At 34.7% G+C, this 16,362-nt stretch overlaps 1 protein-coding gene across 2 annotated transcripts in view; it reads left to right on the plus strand.

Moving 5' to 3' along the window:
- The window catches only part of LOC142328072 (phosrestin-2-like), a 726,802-nt gene that overhangs the window by 645,121 nt on the left and 65,319 nt on the right, over positions 1–16,362 (plus strand). Inside the window, exon 1 of one of the 2 annotated variants that reach the window (XM_075371545.1) lies at positions 16,086–16,109. The exons of the other annotated variant lie outside the window; for it this stretch is intronic. The gene's annotated coding sequence lies outside the window, so the exon portion shown is untranslated. Of the gene's footprint in view, positions 1–16,085; positions 16,110–16,362 lie in introns of those variants that run through there. 2 annotated transcript variants of the gene reach the window in all.

Raw genomic sequence — 16,362 nt, forward strand, 5'->3', positions numbered from 1 at the left:
CAACGGACGGTTTTAAAAACAGACATCGGATTGTTTTTTTCAAAAATTAAACCCGGTCTCGTTGCACGCCGTTTTTCGACGGAAGATTACCACGATGAAGACGACATACCGCTCTCCGAATGGATTCAAACTCCAACTCGACAAGTTACAGGTATAAAATTATTAAACAAATAAAAATAAACTATTATTTTAAGACTAATTAGTTTGTATGCGCGATTAAGTTTTAACGTATTCTGTTAGAATGAAAAAAAAAATAGATTAGAATGATTTTTAGATTTAATAAATAGTGTACACGTAAAATCGGGTGAAAGATATTTGTGTGGTGTTCATTTGTTACTTTCCTAGATGATTTTTGTAAGTTTTACTGCACAAACGCTAACAGTTTTGATGTAAATTTTATTTATTAGTCTATAATAAAAAAACACATCGATATTTTATTTTAAAACAGCTACTTCTTAGGTATACAGTATTTCTTTGTATTAGAATAGATAATGAAGGCGTAAACATTTACGGTTACAAGATGGCAACTCGTAAGTACCGAGCACTCGGCTGTAACGAGCATATTTCATCTCGTTATAACCATTTTTTACCGTATACATCATTTATTTATAATATTTTGTGTTATTTTTGATCGCTTACTAAAATCGAATACTACACAAAAGTAATCTAGGAAACGGAATGTACAATTCAATCGACTAAATTCAAAGCTAAACAAGTTCTATTATAGGGGGAATCCTTTAAGATGTTTATACATATATACGTACCTATTATTGTGATGTATTTTTACTGTAATTTAAATGATTTTTACATTATGTACGTGCTTTTAAATCAATATAATAGCGTGTTTATTTAACTGTCGTATCACACAGCTTAAACGTTTTTAAATATTAAACGATACAAAGAAAATAAATAACTCGGATACTTCTAAAAGAGATTAAAAAAAGTGCATCGTATAAACATAACAAACACAGCTAATACTCGACTCTGCGTAACTAGTTCCCGTTGTCCGTGCGCGTTACAGGATCCCGAGCGACGTAAGCTTTCGCCTCTTCTAACGCTATCTGTCGGTCATTAATAAAACTTAGTACTGTTATGAACAGCACAAATGTCTTATTTCGTTTAGGTTCCAACCGGACCGACCGTAGTATACGATGATAAATTTAGCGCCAAAGCGATGGTAAATTTTACCTTCTTTTGCCAATACGCACTTAAGTAAATAATTTTCACCGATGCTCGGGTATACTAAGCGGCTCTTAAGAAACGAATAAAGCGAAATAAAAAATACATACTTATAAAATAACAAATAGAAATTTTACTTCTATTTTATGTATCTCTCCTAAAGTTAAAAAGAAAGAAAAAATAGAGTTAAACATTTTTTTTTTAATAGAAAACCCGATTTTAAATAAAGAACGAAACGTGAATTTTGAGTACAAAAATGAAATAAGAATTCAAAAAATCGTAACGACGAAGAAAAACAAAAATCATTCCTAATAAAAAAATTAATAACCGAAAAAATTTCCATATCGCACAAACGTCGTAAAAGTATGAATAAAAAACATCGTATAAATATTATAAAATAATAAACACCACAAACAACTAGACATAAAAATTAACGGAAAAAAATATTCAGAATACAATATAACAGAAAAATAATGAAGAATAACCAAAAAGTAGCCGTCGGAATGTACCGATGACTAGCGGAGAATCCCGATTCGTTATATCAATTTTCACGATTCAAAAAAAAAAGTATTTTTACACGAGAGGTAATTAATTTGGACACCTAATAATCCCATTCCGAAACGCCGTCCGCCAAGGCGACCGCCCTGCAGCTATTATAAACTAACTTCGAGTAAATGCGATAGTTCAGGTTACGTCCCGATTTAGTCCACACATTCGATTATAGTGTAGATTTCAATCCTCTACAACCTACTTCAAACTACGCCGGTAAATCAAGTTTCAGAATTAGATACGGCACAGACGTGTTTATACTCCGGTTTATTTCAGTACTCCTTCCGGCAAATTAATACTAATCGCGGTAAGTTTGGTAATACTAAATGCAAACAATGGATATTTTAATTGCCGTATAAATTATTGTACCGATAAGATTTTCTGCCTGGTAAATCTTAATTTTAAGAACGACTGTATCGTGTCGTATATAGAAGATATCATAAGGTCGATCGGTGAAAGTAAATTTTTCACCGTAATGTTCCTCGATCCAAAAAGTTCGGCTAACTTATAAACGAATTAAGTGACAGTAAGCGGCATCAATTTATATTCTATGTTGTAATGCGTAATAAATAATAAACGATGAATGAGTCGGAGAGAATAATTTTTGACGGTCGCGACAGCTTTAATAGTACAATAATCGAATGTACGTATCGTAAATAAATTTATTTATTGTAAATTTATCACATCCGTAGTGGACGATCTTCCACTACGGAGATGTGGATTTTGTGAACCAAAATCGAAGGCCGGAACCAGCGGCCTCCGGCCTTTCATCCGGAGGCCGCCGGTTCGAACCCCGGTTAAGCTTGGAATTTTTCATACCTCACAAAATTTCCATTTCGTATTCCCGCGTGCTAGCTTCGAGCTCGTGCGGTGATAATTCGACGAGACGAAAAAATATTACGTTATGTTTAAAATTTTACACAGGATATTCTCCGGTTACCGAGTACTAAGTTATTAAAAATATTTGGCGCAAACGTTTTCTACACGATACGATTTTTAGTAATCGCAAAGCATCGGCAAAGAAATCTCAAGCGAAAAGAGTCGACTGTTAGATGTAAAGTACGGCGCAAAACAGGCGCGCATAAGAAATAAATAATCATACGACGTAGTACTTTTAACGTTACTCGCCGCTCCGACACGCTGTATAATACAAAGCGCATCGGATGCGTAACAACGAACATAACTATAGCTGCGTTAACAGAGAGACGTGTAAGCGCCTTCTCGTAAACACAGACGCAGAAATTCGACAGCAATTAACATCAACTAGTGGCGTCAACCGATTCGATTCATATTTAACCGTATTAGGTTGCGAAAACATATTTAATATACATTTCCACGCCTTTTTTTTATTTTTAATCGAATCTTCTTACCGGCGTATAGCGACGAAATGGAATTCTTTTTCGCGTAATAACCGAAAAACAAAAACCGTTAAGCCAAAGCCGAGAATCGAACCCGGTACCTTTGGAATATCACCGTTTTTTACAAACTATGTATAGAAATAATAAATGATGCAAACGAAATCGATAATTAATTAAAATATAATTTAACGATAAATATACAACGGAAATATCCCCTCCTTTCATATAAAAGAAAAGGTTTAACACGCTTCCGCAGTCGATCATATAAACGTATTATTATTACATTACAGAGTCGTGTAATCTAAAAAATTAATCGTAAAATCTCTTTTATAAAAAATTACATCACCGTGTTCATTTTTTATAATACTAATAAATAAATCCGAAACAAAGCTCCTACATTCTTGTTTAACGTGTACTCAATACATACCGAAATATTTTTCAATTAACCGTTTACAAACAAATACGTTTTTTATTCTACAATAATTATTTTATTTAATCTCTTTTTTCTACACGTTTTACTATTATTTTTGTTGTTGTTAATATCATTATTCTATTTACATTAATTTTATATTTATTGGTGCTCCTCTTACCACGATTTTCAACGGTTTATTAAATTAGTACCTTACGGTAAATACTGGGGAGCATTTCCTATTTTTAACTGTACAATGATTTTTTCTCCTTTTTACTTCCTTGTACGAAGTAAAGGAAGTATTGCGATCGCAAAAAATTTCGATTTCCAGAACAGAAATATCCATTCTGACCATCCCTGAATCCATTTTGACTCGTTATGACGCGACTCAAAAGTTCTCGCGTAACTCGATTTAGCCTTAGGATGTTGAAATTTTGGATTTATATATAACTGTTGTAACATCTGGTTTTGCACCTTCCCTTCTGATTGCAATGGACTAGATTAAAGCGTCCAAAAAAACCTAAAATCAAATAATATTTGGATTTTGGACTTTTTCCTAACCGCAGTAATAAACCCTCATCGAGAGCTTTTTAACGACATATCATAAGCGTTACTTATTTTCATCGATTCCAGAGTCATAACCTAATAAAATTTTAATTAATGAAATATTTGGATCTTACAAAGGGAAGGCACATCGGTTTGCATGTGACTTCATCTCCTTTTTTTAGCTTTTTTTTTAATTTAAATATATCGATTTATTAATAATTAGTCTCCGATTAAAAAAAATGTTATGTACTTTTCATTTTTTTTAAATGGGTATATTTAATTTAATAGGCGTTCAAGGAAGTCATGTTGCGTCTACCACCCGCCCGCATCTAATTATTTTTGTACCTTTTCATTCTTTTAAATCCAAACTTTTTTCACTGATTTTTTACTACTTTCCATGACTTTCAGTTTCGCGTTAACCTTTTAACTCGACCGATTTTAAGCATCCTAAATTTATTCCAAACAAGTTATATCTTTAATACGCTCCTAATCGATTATTATTACCTTCTACAATTTTTACCCTCCACGCATCCCTCTATTACCAAATTAACAAAACCTAAACGTTAAAAAAAAGATCCGACTACTTGGTTCGTTTCTTTGTAAGATTTTTCAATAAACTTTCTTGCCGATCCAATTTGTAGCAGTGGCAAAAACAATTTTAACTTGTTTATTTGTCAGAATTCTTGTTTTATGCGTTTCATATAAAAGCGAATAAAATAAGCGTAACATTTAAGTTAATTTTATTTACGTATTCCTACAAAATAATAAACTGACACTCTGTTACAGTCGCAAAGTAGAAGTCCCTTGATTATAAAGTCGCGAAATACCTTCTTTTTTTTTATCGTCCGCTTGTTATGGCGTAACTAAAAAACGGTCCAAACAATTTTGTAGTAAAATTTAAAGACTAACCGTAAACTACTCTTAATTAAAATTTTAACGGTCATATTATGGTTTAAAAATAATCGCTCGATGAAAGATTAATCTGTTTTTAAAACGGACTAAAATTAAAACCCGTAAAAGAGACAAAACTTAACTTTCGCAGAAACATTTTACGTAAAATCTCAACAGATATCGAAACGGTTTGAAAGTAAATTTGTTTTGATATTTACCCCTGTAAAATAAATTTTACAGAAAGATTTCAGGAGAAAACGGTAAAGGAGAATAAAAAGAAATAAAATTTCACGAGAAATAATCTTTTTGATAAATTTTGAGACGCCGTTTCTTTACGGATAACGCATACAGTCTCGTATCCAGAATAATACGTAATAGATAATATTATAATGTTGACATTATAATTCCATTCGTGATAACCGATAAGAAATAAGAGCACAATGTATGTGAAATATATCGTAAAATATCGACCGAGTAACGACAGATTCTTTCCGTAACATATCCATACGTTAACCCAGAATCCAGACAAGTATATGAAACTAACACCTTAAAAATGATAGATAAATACTCCTAATAAGTTCAGAAAAATCGTATCGATTTGGTCGAACGTATCGATATTACGCGTACGGGATTTAAATTTATAAACCTCACTGAAGCCGACGTTCGCATACGCTTGTCAGATGAGTTGACGTAGATAAAAGAAACTGCTTAATATTACAGAGCCGTTCTAAAAAATAATAAGTATGTCGTTCCGACCTTGCTGAATAAAATAAGAAGCGGAGCGATTTTTTCCGTCGATATTTCAACGAGCCGAATATCACGTTGAAACCGTATCGATACGCCAACGCCGTGTAAATGCATTAAAAACTTAGGTAACATACTATAAAAGCACTACTTCCCTAATAATACAATAACTGTAAGAGAAAGCACATTTATTAGCCGAGCCCGCTTATATCGCACTCGGCTTCCACGGGTTACAGCCAAGAAAGAGTAAAACGGTATTTTCTCTCCTGACGATATCGGCATAATTGATCGCGTAATATGTACAAACATATTTAGAACGAACTAAAAAATACGGTCACAGGAAGACAAAAAAACGAATAAATAACATACAAATTTTAAATTAAAAGGCAAATTCATTAAATTAAGATTAAAACCGGTAATATTGTAGGATATTCTTATACCGAACGTACGAGTAGTTCTCTCGGCTAAAGGAACATTTAACCTATTATCGGTAAAGCTGATTAGAGTGATCGACAGCATCACACAACACACGATGAGCAACGAACAGGATAATAGCATTAGTACATAATGTTACGCTGAAACACGGTAATAATATTTAACCTTTTAAATAAATAAAATACCGATAAGCCGGAAATAAAACAACTTACGGGACGTAAACCACATAAAATCGCATAAAAACTTCGTTTGAACGTTACTCACCTGAAACAAAAAAACAAAATTCCAAATTTATTATCATTTTGGAAGTTACACTTTAAAAATTATGTTAATTTAAAAAAATTCTTATAAATTTTTATTTCTTATATTTGCATACGATTTAACATTTTAAATCTTATCTTGATCCGACTTATCGACGAATACCAGGACCTAACTCCATGCTGGAAGCCGTATTTTAAGCATCTATTTTCATTCGATCTTCTCAAAATTCCTAACGTACTCTTTATAAACGCTAAAAGTCCGGTAAACCGTCACAATAGGAACTTCACCTTTTACCGATTATTTGATTGTAACTTATAATAACGAGCGATTCAAAAAGGACTTCGCAACTTTAAAAGCGTATAAAAATTTATTTAAATAACTTACAGATTCGGTTGAGATCTCATTTCAACTATTCGCCATAGCTTCCGTTTGTAATGCGACATACATTCCGCCTGAAGTCGATTTCATTCCAGATTGTAACCGGCAAGCCGGACGTTACCTCTGCGGCTGCGGTGTTAATTCGAAGTCGTAGCTCAACAATATCAACAGACAAAGCCGGTACGTAAACCCGATCTTTAATGAAATTCCACGAGAAAAAATCTAGCGGGGTTAATTCTGGAAAGCGAGATGGCCGTGCGATTTCACGACCTCACGACTGACTCGCCGACCTGGGAATCGAGTATCGAAAAAGTCTCCGAGTTCTAAGCGGTAATGAGGTGATGCTCCGACTTGCTGAAATTAATGGCGTCCATTTTTATCATCATCGTCTAACTGAGGAATTAGAAAATTTTGAATCGCGTCCAGATAAAGGATACGGTACAGTTTTCGTTTCCGTAGGGCACAAAAAACATTGACCTTACACGAATAAGCCGCAAAGTTACGCGAGGGTTTTCGCGATCTCATATTCGGAAATTCTGGGTATTCGCCCTGCCGCTGATGTGAGACGACGACACGTATTAAAAATTACACGGCCTAAAAATGTGTCGTCTGCAATCCAATCCATCATTTCCACACAAAACTGCAGCCGAGCACATTTTTGTCATCTGAAATGCGTTGAACCGCGGTTAGTTTATTCGGTTTCAGGTGCAATCGTTTTCCCGATCTAGGGAAATTCGTGTAATGTCGGGAAGGCTGATCGTCTCTAAAAAAGGATGCTTACGGTTTAGGGACAGAATAATCCTAAGACTTGCTGGCGATATGTCCCCCGAAGACTTTGTGGAACAAGTTCAAGAGGAATGCGGAAAAGCGGGGGTCTTAGTTTATCCCCGGAGGCAGCAACATGCTTACTGGTGGTCGCCTGATTTGGAACAACTACGGAAGGCAGCATGGAAAGCAAGAAGAGCCTACCAAAGATCGGGTAGGCAGAATGCTAGATTAAGGGATGCTGCGCGTGAGGTATACGTGGAAGCAAGGAATGCATATAATGCATCAATTAAAAGGGCTAAAGCCAGTTGCTGGAAGCGACTGTGTCAAGATATAGATGCTGATCCATGGGGCAGGGGTTTTAAAATTGTTACCAACAAGTTAGGGAAGAGATTACCTGCCTTAACAGACGATAAGATCCATCGTGTTGTTAAGGAATTATTTCCTCAGCAAGCGGATCCTATTCGGGAAGAGATTTTGGATAATAACTTTGAACTTCTTGACGCTAGTGAGCTATTAATGGCGGTGAAAAGACTGAAGCTACATAAGGGACTCGGGCCAGATGGCATTCCAGCCGAGATAATCAGATTATTAGATAATCAGAGAGATGATAATCTCTGAGATAATCAGAGAGGATGCCTGCAGAGCTTCTTAATATCATGAATAAGAACCTGAGAGATGGTTGTATTCCAATGCAATGGAAAGAGTCCAGGTTGGCCCTTATCAAGAAACCGGGGACCGATGACTTACAAGTAGCATATAGACCTATATGCATGATCAATAACATCTGCAAACTCCTAGAGAGATTGTTGGAATTGCGGCTGAAAAATGCGATTGAAGAACACGGTGGCCTTTCTAATGCACAATTTGGTTTCCGTAAGGGGCGTTCTACGGTGGGTGCTGTTAAGACAGTTATACGTCTGGTGGACGAAGCGGCATCGGGTACTTGGCGCACCAGGAAGATACCAATTGTGATATTGCTTGATGTGAGCAATGCTTTTAATTCGCTGAAATGGGATGCGATCCTACAAGCGTTGAGAAATAAGGATATTCCTGGATACCTAAGAAGAATTATCCAGAATTACCTGCAGGATAGGTTTGTTGTTTGTCACAAGGGTAGATCCTGCTTCCGCTTCAAAGTGACGTGTGGAGTGCCTCAAGGCTCTGTCTTGGGGCCACTCCTTTGGAATCGGGTCTATGACGGAATTCTCGAGCTGAGTTATCCTCTGGGTGTTTTCCCAGTGGCTTTTGCTGACGACCTGGCCTTGGTTGTTACTGGAAAAACTGAAGTAGAGGTATCGGAGAAGGCAAACGTAGCGATACGAATGGCAGAAGTCTGGATGTCCACTAAAGGCTTAAAACTTTCGCATGGTAAAACAAAATACGTAGTCATGACAGGTCGTAGGAGAATATCTGACATCCTAATTCGAGTAGGGGGTAATCTTGTCCAGCAACAGAATTCAGCCAAAAAATTTAGGGATCTGGCTTGACAAGAGGAGGAGTTTTACGGCACACGTGAACGAAATATGTAAACGAGCTGAATGCACGGTCAAAAATCTTAGCAGATTACTCGGTAATGACAGGATCCAGAACTGCGAAGCGTAAGATTTACGCTCGCGTAGTTAATTCCATCTTACTTTACGGTATACAAGTCTGGGAAAGAGCTCTGAGTGCCGACAAGAACAGAAGAGCCCTTGAAGGAATTCAACGGCGCATGGGCTTAAGAGTGATATGCGCATATTCTTCAGTCTCCACCGAGGCAGTACTCGTAATTGCAGGAGTTCCTCCGCTTAAACAACTGGCGGAGATGCGAGTGAGTATAGCACGTGGACAACCTTCTAAAGAAGCATATGAAGAGATGCTGCGTAATTGGCAACATCGTTGGGATGTAGCCGACACGGGACGATGGACACGTCGTTTGATACCTTTGATCCGACCGTGGATAGAAAGGAAGTTCGGGGACATAAATTACTGGATAACGCAATTTTTTACAGGGCATGGGTCGTTCAGGTCCTATTTATGTGCGAGACTAAGGGTAGATAACAACAACTGTCCTTACTGTGGGGCGTATGATTCCCCTGAACATGTAGTATTTGAATGTAACCGTTGGACTGAAAGCAGGCAATCCTGTGTAAGACGTATAGGGCCATTATCTACGGAGAATGTGGTGGATAAAATGCTACTTAACGAGGATAACTTTAATGTGATCTCGTCGTTTATAACCGCAGTTATAAAGAAGAAAGATGAGGAAGCTCGTCAAGAAGAAACCGCTCGCTGATGACGGCTTGTCGTAGGTGGAATTTCCACCTACGAAATAAAAGAGCTAACCGGTGAACTGATCTGCCGTGCCGGACATACAGCCGGCGGGCGGGGAGGCGAGCTAGAGTAAAGGACACTCCTCTGGCGCGAGTCAAACTTGATTGTAGATCCGTTCCAGAGGAGTAGGTGGGAATATAAAAAAAAAAAAAAAAAAAAAAAAAAAAAAAAGGTGCAATCGTTTGCATAATACGCGCCAAACAGTCGTCAGTGGAATGCCGTTCTCACGTGACGCACGTCGAGTCGATTTCTTCGGACTACGTGCAAAGCTTTTTCCGAGTTATTCAACAGCAGCTTCAGGGACGCGTAGGCGTCCTAGTATTTAACAGAACGTCCTGTGTCGACAAAGTTTTGGTGCCGTAAGTAAACTATACGTCTACTAATAGACTCCCTACTATACTCTACGAAAATTAAGTTGAACTGCAATTGCCGGCTTCAAATCGTTAAACCAAAATGCACAGCCGGCACGTTCCCCGCCGGTAAATATATTCACTTTTACCAACACTGGCGACAGCAATGGTAGTCGAATTCGGTACTAATGAAATACGTGAATCGGAGATTGACGGGTTTTACTTTGAAACGAGACCTCAACCGAATCTGTAAGTTACCTAAATGAACTTTTACGTACTTTTAAAGTTGTGTAGTCGTTTGTAAATCACCCGATACAGTTAAATTGAGGGAAATAACCTTAAACAAGCATCGTAATTCTCGTTTATTTTGTTTAATAAAAAAACAATTTAAAAGATTAAAAACTTTCAAGAAAACTAATAATAGAAAATCGTAAAACAATATATTTTTTTCGAATTCGATTATTTTTTCATCTTTGTCAACGACGATGCAAAAAACAACTAGAAACAGATGCAGAATTGCTTGAAATCCCTTTAAATACTCATCGATTATCCCGTACTTTCTAGACTTGGCTCTTCTTTTTTAAATAAATTATCTTTTAGAATATTAATCTTCATTACGACATTGATTATTACGCTCGGAAAATTTTATAAAATTACAGTTGTAACATCGTTTGCGCCAACGGAGTTTAACGCTATTTAAAAAATGTTCTTATCATTTAACTTTCACAATGTACGAGCTTAACTTCAATCCATAAAATAGTTTAATTTGTCACCATTATTAGAGGATCGTTTGAAAGAACACTTTTAAATCAAATTGTATCTTAAAACTTTAGATTTATTTAAACTTTTTCTACACAATCGATTGTCTTCTACTGTAAAATCCTAACTTAAATATATTAAATTTGTATACCTAACGTTTATTCAGTATTGAAAAAAAAATCAGACCGGTTTACATCGATTGTAAATTACAAATTCTTGTTTTAATTTTACATCATTTATTCATTTTTCACGCGTGAACATGTTGCAGCCCGTCAGATGAATAGGTTTTACTTAAGATTTTTTAATTTAAACCAGCTTATTTCAAATCTGTAAGCCAAACCGATTAAGATGAAATACTGATTTATACAAGATATATTGATAACATCATGTACAATTTTTTTTTTTTTTTTTTTTTTTTTTTTTAATGTTGTTTTGATTATCATTGATAATAACGTAATTTGTGATGATCGGCAGCGGATGGGGAACATTGTATACTGTTTCCTAGCCAACAGAACACGCCTATAGATCCTACAACCAATCACCGTACATCTCGATTGTTTTAGTGCGTTCCGGGGGTTCTGTGTCTCGAATTTTTCAGGACATACCGACAAATTCTTAACAATCGAGCTGCTATAATCATTTTTATTAGTAACACTCGATCTATTTTACTTTTGCAAGTACGTATTGCGATAATATACAATATATATATATAGATATTGTATACTATAATATATATATGTCGTAAGCGATTGAAAAATTAGGCTTATTGTAGAGACTACATTTTGCAATGCGCTCAGCAAATCGGAAAATTATCTAGCAATTTCTTCTAATCAGGTTTATATTTTTCAGGCTTATTGCAATAAGCCTACACAACCATAGGCTAATTAGAAAATGTGCAATTGTTTGTACATTTTTTCTTCCAAATCGGCAGGTAGATTTCTTCTCAATGTAACCGAACTTAACCTACGCTCCCTAGTCAAGGTTAGCGTAGGTTAAGTTTGGTTAGATTATATTTATAATTACAAAGAATAACCCTTCGCTGAAAGGCAGATAAAATTAATTAATTAAATTTATTAATTAATGAAAATTTATTGGACCTATTTTTTCTCTCCTATTATTTCGCCGAGGAAATGAAGGAAAAATTACGTATCATTTTACACTGTTTTATATTTTTTATTTTTTTTTTTGCAAAAATTTTAAAAAGTAATATAATATGGAAATCGATATTGTGCAGGTTTTTTTTAATAATACTACTTTTTTACCGTTCTTGTATTACACCGATACATTTCGTATACAGAAGCAAAACGTTTCCAATTAACGTGTAGTGCATCGGATAAATACAAATATATAAAGCGGTATAGACGCATTACACCTGTCCTACGTTAACTCCATTTTATACCGTAATAAAAACACGTTTGCGTATGCAAATATAAAACCCATCGACCGTCTATTCAGAAACTTTGAATTATAGTCTTCATAAATTTTAACCGATCCGATACGGACGAAAAATAAATTCAAGATCGCACATCGTTCGTTTAACATAATAACAGCCGTAATAAGTTAAGGAAAGAAACGAAACCGAGGTGAAAAAGAATTACACGACTAAAGGTAAAAGCAAAGATGAAAAAATTCAATAACAGAAATGGAAGAATGAAAGAAAAAGAGAAGGATTATCCGTCGAATATGTGTGTGCGTGTACGTCGGTAAAAAGAGCTTGACCGACTCTATTTTAATCCGACCGAGGAGGGAGACGGTAGTATATAAAGCTATAACGTATTGAGATGTCTCCATCCGGTATCAATCGGAGCAAATCCAAAACGTTTCCCGAGAGAGTTCTTAAATTTCTATTTCAAAAGAGAATCGACGGAGTCGAGTAGAATTCCATTGTAACACAGAAAAGTAGAATAGGTCTTGGCGAAACCTTAAAACTCCTTTACCCTAGATACTTTTATCGTTATCCTTCCCCGAATCTCACTACCCGCTGAATACCCGCGGGTAATCATACTCATTGCGATAAAAAAAATTGTATTGTGTCGCTTCTCTTCTCCGTAACTACTTTATTCGTCTGAAATTAAAAAAAAAGAAGGAAAATACACCCGGCTTTGATCTTTCCACTCTTACTAATCGCTATCGATTAATTGCGTACAACTCTGTTAATAATCTAGCGGTAAATTAAATTTATGAAATTAATATCTCGACAAAAATAGTTTTTAAAAAATTCAACCGTATGTTTGTAAACAAATAATAAAATTTAAGCTAATATTACTGTTCATTCTATAAAGTACAAAACGAAAAGTAACCGTTTTATTTTCAAAAAATAACTTGATTAGAGCGGACTACAATCCGCCCTAATAAAACTACTTGTATTCAAAAATTGCGGTTTTCAAAAGTGAAATTTTAAACAACGTCATCTCATTTGAAATATATTACGACCCTATTAAACCTAACTAATTCTTCGTATAATTTTATTCTAACACTTTTTATTTTTACTTCCTTGTACGAAATAAAGGAAGTACAGTGATCGCGAAAAATTTCGGTTTTCAGATTTCAACGGAAATATCTATTTTGACTAGTTTCGGCGTGACGCCTATACGTACGTACCTCGCTTAACTCAAAAACTATACCGTAGGATGTTCAAATTTTGGATTTCGAACTGTTGTAACACCTAGTTGTGCACCTCCACTTTCGATTGCAATCGAATAAGCCAAAAGTATCCAAAGAAATTTGGATTTTGGACTCTTTCTTAACGTAATAAGCCCTCATTGACAGCTTTTCGACGTTATATCATGTGGACTTTATCGATTCCAGAGTTATAGCCAAATAATGTTTTAATGAATGAAATATTTTTATCAAGGGGAACGCACATCCATTCGAATCTGACTTCAATACATATACATATTTTTTTAGCTTTTTTTAAATTTAAATGATTGATTTATTAACTCCTGATTGTAAAAAAGATTTACAATAAATAATAATTCCATAATAACAATTTTAAAAAAATATGTGAAAAATAATCAAAACTTATTAATGAAATAAAATTTTATGTACCTTTTATTAAAAAAAAATGTGTATATGTTTTTATAGGCGTACAACGAAGTCATGTGGTGTCCACATAAGATTTTTTAGATTTCAGAATAGAAAAATTTAACTTTTGTTAAAAATTGAAGACCTAACACCTTATCTAGAACACGTAGAGAATTAATTAAAAATGTAAATTGAAATATTACAGTGTTATATTACTTTAGCGGTTGATAATTATACAAAAAAAACAGCACTGGTGAAAAATGAAGTGTTTTCTATAGCAATCGTGTACGAAAAACAAGCTCTTCTAAGTCTACTATTATCCGAACGATACCACTCAAACTTAATGTTCAGACTTCGATGATTTAGATCCTATTTTATCGCGATGATGTCATACTCCCTTAATAACTTTCTTCCAGATAACATCGGTAAAAAACGTTTTTTAATTACTCAAAAGATACTTTTATTAGATTTTCTTTAACATCGCGGATTAGTATTGAACTACTGTAGCGTAAAGATATATTCTCTAAAAGCATATGATATTCGAAATATGATATTTCACGCGAAATATCGAAAAACTTGACAACTGCAAAAAAATAGACAGCCTAAGCTGATAAACTTGTTAGTTAACAGAACGAGTCTTTTCACGATACAAAAATGAGCTGTCTGGGTCTGGCTCCCAAAAACATGATCATGATATAGCCCGATGTTTTCAAAAATTTAAATGTTTACTTATCCTTAAGCTTAAAAAGAATAGTCGATTATTCTAAAAATTAAAGAATGAGCCTATTATGCCTCAAAAACGCGGCTGTTATATTTTATGCCTATTATGCCTTGTATAGCCTTGTCTCTTAAATATTTTAAAGCAAAAAAGAGGTAAACGGCATGACTAATTTTTAAGGCACGGTAATTAAAACGATAATAAAACATACTGTAGAAGGAAAAAACGCTAGAGTTAAGCAAAGACATTCTTTTTCCTGTTTAGCCTCCGGGAATTACCGTTCAGATATTACTTCAGAGGATGAATGAGAATGATATGTACGAGTGTAAATGAATTGTAGTCTTGTACAGTCTCAGTTCGACCATTCCTGAGATGGTGGTTAATTGAAACCCAACCACCAAAGAACACCGGTATCCACGATCTAGTATTCAAATCCATATAAAAATAAATGACTTTACTAGGGATGGAACTCTCCACTTCCAAATCAGTCGATTTGAGAACACGCGTTCACCACTAGACCAACCCGGTGGGTAAGCCAAGACCGAGGTGCATTAATCAGACTGTGGAAGTTACATGGAATTGAAGGGACTTGCAAACCGATCACAGAATTGACAATAAGAAGAATTAATCACGTGTTTTTTTTTTCTATTTTATAATTAATTTTGTATTTTGTGATGCTGCTCTGATTAAGGTTTTATACCGTGGTTTATCTTGGTTCATCCAAACAAATGCCGGAATAGTTCGTTTTTTTTACCGGTGAAGTAGGGTACACCATTCTTTGTAGCTTCCGAGACCACCGTTAGGTATCGCTTCGGAGAACGAGATGAAAATTTTGTAGCGTGTGGAAATGCCATGCCTAACAGGGATTCGAACCCGGGACCTCCAGATAAAAAAAACCGAGACGCTACCGCTCGCGCTAAGGAGGCCGACAAGTAGCATACATCTGTCCGATACTAAAGTGATTTATATAATCTATAGTTATTTACCGATAAGAATAAAAATATTATCTACTTATTTACAAAGAAGTTTCTTCCGATTTATTTTCTTATTTTATAACGGTAATAATTTATAACAATAATAAGTAAAACGTTATCGCTTAACGATAGATTTTGACGGTCTAAAGTCAGAAACAAATTAGGGAAAAGTTGTTAATTATTTAATTGAAAGCCGACTTCAAAAAAATCAACAAAAAATTTTTTTAGGGTCGGTTTCAATTGTTTTATAAAGTTTATGACTTTTACGCGTTAAGATTTTTAAGTCAATTTTTTTTTGAGATACAAAAATGAAAGTATTTTTCTGTATTATTTATTCAGATCGTTCAATAACTGTAGCTAAGAAATTTATTCATTCCAAAATACGCATTTAAAATAATCTATGTATATTTTTCTGTGTTACAGGAGCGCTTCTGAAACATTAAGTTCGCAGAGGTAAGAAAAATAATATTTAATTTATAATAAAGTAATAGAAATAATATATGCACTGACCGACGGTGAAGAAAATTCAAATTAATGTGCTCTTAAAGCTAATACTGTTTGAAAATAGCTACAACTAAACTAAACTTTTGATTAAACCTAACAGAAAAATTTTCACATACGATCCCGTATTCGGTTATTATCAGTCAAAGGTCGATGAATTAGCAGATTTAATTAAAGTAGAGAACGGATTGAGGATAACGTACAA

Source organism: Lycorma delicatula, chromosome 7 (assembly GCF_047948215.1).
Source record: "Lycorma delicatula isolate Av1 chromosome 7, ASM4794821v1, whole genome shotgun sequence".
In the NCBI taxonomy this organism is placed as follows: Eukaryota; Metazoa; Arthropoda; class Insecta; order Hemiptera; family Fulgoridae; genus Lycorma; species Lycorma delicatula.